Source organism: Crocodylus porosus, unplaced genomic scaffold, assembly GCF_001723895.1.
Source record: "Crocodylus porosus isolate Cpor-Errol unplaced genomic scaffold, CroPor_comp1, whole genome shotgun sequence".
Classification (NCBI taxonomy): Eukaryota; Metazoa; Chordata; order Crocodylia; family Crocodylidae; genus Crocodylus; species Crocodylus porosus.
Genome location: NW_017728948.1, coordinates 79,845,061 through 79,853,266, shown reverse-complemented (window position 1 = coordinate 79,853,266; position 8,206 = coordinate 79,845,061).

Genomic DNA, 8,206 nt, shown 5'->3' with positions numbered 1-8,206 from the left:
TCTTCAACACTTCATGTAAGAGGCTTGGCCTGTCCTTGAACACCATGAAGATGAAGGTTCTCCACCAACCTCCCCAGGTCAGCTGATCATCTTTCTCATTATCTACGTAGACGGGGAGCCTCTGCAGTATGTGAAACACTTTCCGTATCTCAGCAGCCGCCTCTTTCAATGGGCTACCATCACTGAAGAAGTCCAGCACTGGGTCAGCTGCACCATTGCCTCCTTCTTCAAGCTGTGACAATGTGTCTTTGAAAATAGAGAGCTTCAGAAGTCAATGAAGGTCCTGGTTTACAAGGCTGTCATGATAATCACCCTCCTCTACTGCAGTGAAACCTGGACTATCTACCGATGCTATATTAAGACCACTGAGAGCTTTCACTAGCAGTGTTTCCATTGAATCCTGGGGATCAAATGGGAGGACCACCAGACCAGTGTGAACATCCTCCATGAAGCTGTGTCCACCAGCATCAAAGCCTTGCTCTTGAGAAATCAACTCCAGTGGATGGGCCACTGTGTCCAGATGTCCAAGAACTGCCTCCCTTGCCAGATTCTCTTTTCCCAGCTCTCCATTGGCCAACACTCGAAGGACAGCCAAAGCAAATGGTACAAAGACACACTTAAGGTAACCCTCAAGCACAGAGGCATTGAGACCAATGGCTTGGAGAAACAAGCTGCTGACTGTTCAGCATGGTGCCACCTGGTCCACCAAAGGTGCACATCACTCTGAGGCCCAACAACTCAATACTGAGGTGGAACGGAGATGGCAGAGAAAAGAGAAGGATACCAATCCAGGGCTGTGAATTCCACTCTCCTGCACAATAACATGCTGTGGTGGGCCAGTAGGGGGTGCTCCTGCACCGAACCATCCACCTCACTGTGCCTGACCACCTTGCAGGCTCTGAGTGCCTACCTGGGGTCGCCTCACATTTGGCTGACCCCCTTTCTGGAGCACACCCACTAGCCTTGGGGTAACACTACCACCACCCAGGGTCTGGAGTGATCCTGGCTCTGTGCTCCCTGGGAAACACAGTCCTAGTAGTCCTTGAGGGTACTCGACCCACTTCAGTCTGAAGCACAAATAGTGGTCTCCCTTAGTCAGCTGAACCAAGGGGATCCCAAGGCATAACCTAGACCCACTCCCAATGAGTCTCCCATGTTAGGTACCAAGGAGAACTTTATTGGTTCTAAGGAGTAGGTTTGGAATAGGGTACAGGGTTGAGCAATATCAGACAACTCCCTTAGAGCAGACAGGGTGGCTGGGTAGCTTTTGATCATGCATTTAAGTTATTGCAAGCTATATATATAGTTAGATCTCAGGTAGCTTACTCATGAGTATCATCCAGAGGCAGGTGGAGATTCCCTCTGGCAGCAGGCAGTTTACTGATCATGAGTTTCAAGAGGAGAGCAAGTTGCAGATGGTCCAGCTCTTCTCTCTGAGTTTTCATCATGGCTAGTGTTCCTCTTCCTAGGCAGTCCTTAACTTATATAGCATCAATGGTTGCTGGGTACACTGGCAGAGTCTCTAGCCCAGTCCCAGTCAGGTTTACATTGCTTAGAACAATATGGAGCATAATCCCCTCATCCAGGTATATGATGCCTGTCATGCAGGCAGAAGGAACAGGTTTCCTCCCTCCCTCAGAAATGTACCCACTCAGGTTACCTAAAGAGATGGGATGTCTGCCCTCTGCAGGGCCCATGTTAACCAAATTGTCACAGAGCAGAGTTTTTGAGGAGGTGGTGTTCTGCCACACATGTCCCCATTGCTGAAGAATATGTGTATCCAGAATTGGGCTTGTCAGTCACCTGATGACCCATCAAGCCTGACAGACATCATCCTCAACTCTGAGGGACTGTCGTCACCATTGCTGATGATTACTAGCAGTGTCCAGTTGCTTTTTCACATATCAAACCCCATATTTAGGCCTGGTGCACATTATAAGACTCTTCTGAGAGCTGCCCATGGGTGTAGCGATATTTTTTTCTAGGGCTGATAACACACAGGATGTGCTTTGTATCTGATGCAGGCTTTTAACCCTTCCACTGAACCCTGGGCCTATCAGATTCATGACTGCTTTCTTACAATGTCATTGTTCAATAAATAACTTCACAAGCCAAATTCATTTATCTTGAAGGGGGCTTACCAACTTCTTTTTCTGTTGCATTGTTTTTGCTCATTTTTTGCAATGCATTACACCCTGCAGAATCATATAAATAAGGGTTGGAAGGGACCTCAGGAGGTTATCTAGCCCAACCTCCTACTCAAAGTAGGACCATCCCAAACTCTATCATCCCAGCCAAGGCTTTGTCTACCCAGGTTTTAAAAACCTCTAAGGATGGAGATTCCACAACCCTTCCATTGCTCCTTGTTCTGTCATTTGCCACCACTGAGAACAGTTCAGCTCCATTCCCTTTGGAACCACCAGTCAGACAGTTGAAGGCTGTTGTTAAACCCGCCTCAGTCTTCTCTTCTCCAGACTAAAACAGCCTAGTTCCCTCAGCCTCTCTTCATAAGTCACATGCTGCAGCACCCTAACCATTTCTGTTGCCCTCTGCTGGACACTCTCCAACTTGTCCACATCCTTTTTGTAGTGGGGGCCAAAAACTGGACACTGTACTCCAGATGTGGCCTCACCAGTGCTGAATAAAGAGGAATAATTATTTTTCTTGATCTGCTGGCAAGACTCCTACTCATGCAGCCCAGTATGCTATTAGCTTTCTTCACAACAAGGGCACGTTGGCTCATATTCAGCTTATTGTCCACTGTAGCCCCTAGGTCCCTTTCTGCAGAACAGTCAGACCCCAGCCTATAATGGTGCATGGGATTTTTTTATCCTAAGTCCAGGACTTCAAATTGTCCTTACTGAACTTTGTAAGATTTGTTTTGGTCCAACACTCCAATTTGTCTAAGTCTCTCTGAATCTTAGCCCTCCCCTCTAGCATATCTATTACTCACCTCAGAAGAAGATCTACTAACCACTTTAGACCTTGTTTAGGAACTTAAATGGTTCTCAGGCATTTTGTTTGCTTCTTCCAAAGTATAAGCATAAAGAAAAGTGAAATATTTAGGCAGGTGATTGTTAATTAACAAAAAAAAGCTAGATTTCTTCCTTTAATAGCTAGCAAAGGTGGACCAAATTCTGCTCTCAAGTAAAGAAGATATGAACATATCTGGGGTAACTCCACTGACTTGCCACTAGTCTAGGAGTAGAATTTGACCTTAACTACTTGGACCATTTTCCTATGAAAAATTCTTCCTTGTTACAGAGAATAATAAGGAAACAGATCTGTTACTCTGCATTGTACCCTAAGCAAGGCGGCTTGCATGAGTCCAATATGTCATTGACATGCAAACTAAGAAGCTGTGCTCTTAGATGCTGTCTTTCTGGTACCAAGAACCATTAATCCTATTAATTGCATATAAAAAAACTGGTAGCAATTCTACAAATGAGTAAACACAGAGATAAAAGTGTAATAGTACTAGCACAGCAAATTGGATTCAGATCCTCATTGAACAATCCTGTTTCATTTCAGCAATTTTATTATCATTGTTACTGGAACAAATCACTTTATTAAACAGAAGGGGCTTTTGTAAAAGAATTTCTTCTTGTGGGCAATATCATGAAGCTGTATAACACAAAACCACCAATTACACTTGTCAGGGGATTACTTTAGGCAATCTATTTAATGGCTGGTGACAGGTAAGGCTTGAAATGTTCATTCAGGCTTTTCCCTCTGCTATGTAGATATATTTCTTCAGTTCTGAAAAATTCTAAATGGAATGAATGCTTTTGGCACTGATCTGGCTGAGGATTTACAGGAGGCAAGGTAGTTTGGGATGGCAGTGGCATGGGGTGGAGGTTATGATGCGTGTGGGCAGGACTTGTGGCTTAAATCAGGAATCAAGGTTGTGTCACAAAATTTGTTGTGCAGTTGCCCACAGAATCCTGGTGCCGTCAATACTAATTTTATACCAAGCTGAGGTAAAATGAGAGAGAAAATACTATCACAGTGCCAGTCTGGAAAGTGTACTGACCAGTACAGGCTTTCTATCACTTGATATTTTTGAATCAAGATTGGATAGTTTTCTGGAAGATAAGCTTTACTCAAGCTCAAGTTCGATACCGATGTTACTGGGTGCAATTTAATGGACTGTGTTTTTTAGGAGGATTGGATTAAATGATTTAAAGGTCTCTTTTGGCTATGAATTGGCAGAGTAAGACCAAAAGAGCCATAGGTATAGAATCAACTCTTTTCCCCTTAGGAGTGCTGGAAGGGGTGAACTTTTTTGTGGTGGAGGGCGGAATTATTTTACCCCAGGAAAACCACATGTAATGTCACATTCCACTGAGGCAGAATGTTTCTGAAGGAGCCCTTTGTTAAAATGCTGGCAGCATAATCACTGCGAGATTTTCAGATGGCCTATCTTTGTTAAATCAAACAAAGGCGCTGAACTTCATTGAGGACTGTGTCCATGGTAAATACTAAGCTTCAGCATATTTACTACAGGCCTGACTATAACTGGCTTATAGATAAAGTAGTTTTCTAATTTCAACTGTAGTGGGTGCTACCAAATACTTATTGCAATTAAAAGTTTAAGAGCTCTGAATAAGTTTGCCAATGCTCTCATCAGAATGTTTATAATTTTCTTAAGAACATGAGTTATAAGTCAAAGGTGTTAAAGGTGCCATTCTAAACTAAATCAAACAATTGTCTGTTCTAGAGATAACTACACTGAAAAGATCAAAAAATGGTAAATTGCAGAAATAAATGAGATTTTATTGTGCAAAAATTGATACATCTTATTTGTGAGTAAACTGGAAAAGTTCTAGCTCTGGTCCCATAATGTACTTTAGCACATGCTTAACTTTAAACATGTGAGTAGTCTCATTCCTTTCAGGACCTATGCTCAAACATTACATCCTGGCTGTCGAACCCTGTTAAAGCAAACCTTAGTTTGTACTTTGAGAGCTACTGATAGGGAGTGCTCTTTGACAATTAGGTGTTATTATTATTAATAATTCTTGTTAAGGGTGAAGATTTCAAAGAAAATTCAGGGAATTAGATACTGAAATTCATTGTGAGCTGAGTGCTTGACTTCCATACACAGCTTTGACCATTCATGCCAAAGTGGCTCATGTGGTATTTTATTATTTAGGAGTATTTTTTTAAAACATTTTTGAATTATCACCATAAATTTTGGTTATCTTAATATCTTATTTTTGATTCTGAAAGGTTCCCTAGGCAGCACAAATGTGGCTGCCATGATCTGGCTCTATGATCATGTAAAATGGTTAAAGAGAGAAGTGAAGCTTGCAATAACTGCAAATATGCCATTAGGAAAGAGACAACAAAACACGATGACTCAGTGTAAAGAGCCCCTTTCACATCACACTTAACTAGGCAGCACAATGCTCCCAGATGGCTGGAATGCCAGGCAAAGCGATGCTGCTTCAAATACTCTGGCTTTGTGGCTGTGCTTCAGGCTCAGTTTCTCTTTTGTCTATGTCATGAAGTAAAAAGTTCAGAACAGTTAATATAAATTCTTACATTCTCATTCTCTGTGTACATGGGTTATTTTGAATAAATGGCCAGGGATCCTAAGGATTCACTTGGAGTTCAATTTGAAGATCTGCACACAGTTCTATTCAGGTGTTTCCAATTCATTCTTAAGTTGTTTAATTCCAAAGGCAAACCTTTTTATAGTCAACTCATTCTCCCCACTGTCCCCCCAACTTCTCAGACTCACTCACACATACTCCACACATGCACACACACACACACACACATACACACAACTCTTCTTCTAAAGGGGTGGCCTGGATTGGCCCTGTTTACTTAGAGCACAAACATATTCAAGGGAGTGATGTCAGATTAAAGGAAGAAAGGAGAGAGAAATCAAAGCCTCTAAACTGCACATAAAAGGCAATTGCTGGCAACCAATCTGTTCTACTTCCAACTCTTTGCACTTTATGAATAAAGGTCAATCTGGTATTGGCACCCAAATGTTAATGTTCTTATGAGGGTTTAAGCTGCTTTAACAGCTGAATAAGTGAGAGTTATCCCCGGGGCCACACCTAATCATCCAGTCATAGAGGGGAGAACCTCTGCTCTCCAGAGTAGGCTAGTTGAGGGGAAGCAGGGAGAGGTTACACCAGCAAATTAATTATCAATTGTCTAAAGAATACTTGAGGATAAATAGCTCCTTCCCCCATTCCCCTTTTATTTTTCCATCTGCTCTCTCTGCTGGTTGCTCTGTCTAGTTTATATTTATCTATTTTATTTTTTTCCCCTCCCTGGCCATGGTTTTCAGGCCAAAAGCTGGCCTTATAAGACAGAATATTTAAATTCTCTTTCCTAAATATTTTTAAACTTTAAAACATGTTTGTGCCTCTTTTTTAATGCCCAGTTTTGTCTTGGACAGCTGCCTTGAGGACAACTCCACTGTTCAATAATGAAAAGATATGTGGTAAATCAAATAATATACACTATTCCAGGTTTCCTTCCAAGTTCATGATCAATCATTGATTTGAATGTGAATTTACAAGTTCATGTAAGATCAGGGAAACTCTGACTCAAATTTTCCACAACTGCACTGAAAGTAACTGTCTTTAAAGGAACCACTAAATTCCTTCACCCCAATATCTTAGTAGGGAACTGGCAACTCATTGTATATATTCTTCTGATGACCAGAGCCAGTACACTTATTGCAAAGGGATCAGAATGACTCAAAACATCAGCTGATTATGCCTCATTGTGGGCAAAAGAGAGGACTTCTATTTAAATAAAGATGGTAGTCAGTATTTCAGACATGGTTTCATAAAGTCAGAGAACAAGTGCACTGCAAAATTAATTCATGCCTGGCATTTACAAACAGTAACTTGATCTTTTAGCTGGTGCCCTTGCCAAGTCAAGCAGTTTTTAAAAATTAATTTTTTTAAAGGTGAATTTAGTGCTAATGAAATTGAAAGACCAAAAGCACTAGCTAGAGCCAGGCACAGAGCAAGCAGGAGCTGTACACATTTCCTTCATCTTGCTGACAATGCATTTCCTTCCTGAGTTGCAAACATTCTGCTGTTTTAGATGTGGACCTTTCCTTATTGTGAATTGGGATGTGGTTTTTGGTGATGTGTGCCCTCCAGGAATCACTGAACTGGTCACCTAAGAAAAATGTGAACCTCAGTTAAAAAGCCAGTGAATTAAATGACTTTATAGCACTAAGGGAGTACTCATTGTCAGACATGGGCATGTTTGCTTCATATGCAAAGGATCAGATTTGGTCTTTAAAGTCCCTGCATGCCTGTCTGTTTCAAGATGTTTGATAATCAGCTTACAGTTAGTGTTTTGTCTCATTCTTTATTGCACTGCTGCAATATTATCTTAAAAGAGATTGAGGTGAGCCCATTAGCAAACGTTTAGTGAATCTGTAAAAAGGAATTTTTAGATTGGTGAGGCAAAGTGTGGATGCTTTCATGAGGCTGAGCATGGATCTGAAGCCACTAGGGAGGTTACAATATTTACAGTCTCTCTTGATGCTTCATCTTCTTCTCCTCTTATGAAGGACACAGAAATCTTCAGCTAAAGCTGGCAGAGGATTATCAGCAATGAGCAAGCAGGGGCTTTATGTTAAGAAATATAGATATGCAACTTGTTGCTTTTTTGAACTGACTGCTTTGCTTGCCAACATCCTCAGGAGTGTGACTTTTTCTGTCAACAGAGACTTGGAAGATGGTGGGTGATAGCTGTGACTGGTCAAATTCACAATGAGAACTAAATTCTGCAAGTCAGATGCCGTTGACTTCAATGGAGTCAACACAAATGATTTACAACAGTCTACCCTGGCATGTACAAATCCTGCTGAGTTACAAATAGGCAACTGATGATAGCATGGGACTATTACTTTTAGCCCTAGAAGCTTCAAAAATAGACTTTCATGTACATGTACAATCTGTTAGAACCTGGAATAGCAGCTTTTCAGTAAAGCACATAGTTATATTTCTGGGCTAAGTACAGACAGTCAAAAAACCCAAGGCTGAACCAATTCAGTCTTTGAAGTTTAGTCTAAACTGCTGAGATTAAATTGAAACAGAAGTGAACAGAAATTCAGGAAGTGTAGCCACATGCTTGCAGTGGTTCAGACCAGAAGATGGGGGGCACTAGAGCACAACTCCTTGCTCAGCTGGACTAGACAGCTTGGGCCCAGGCTTGC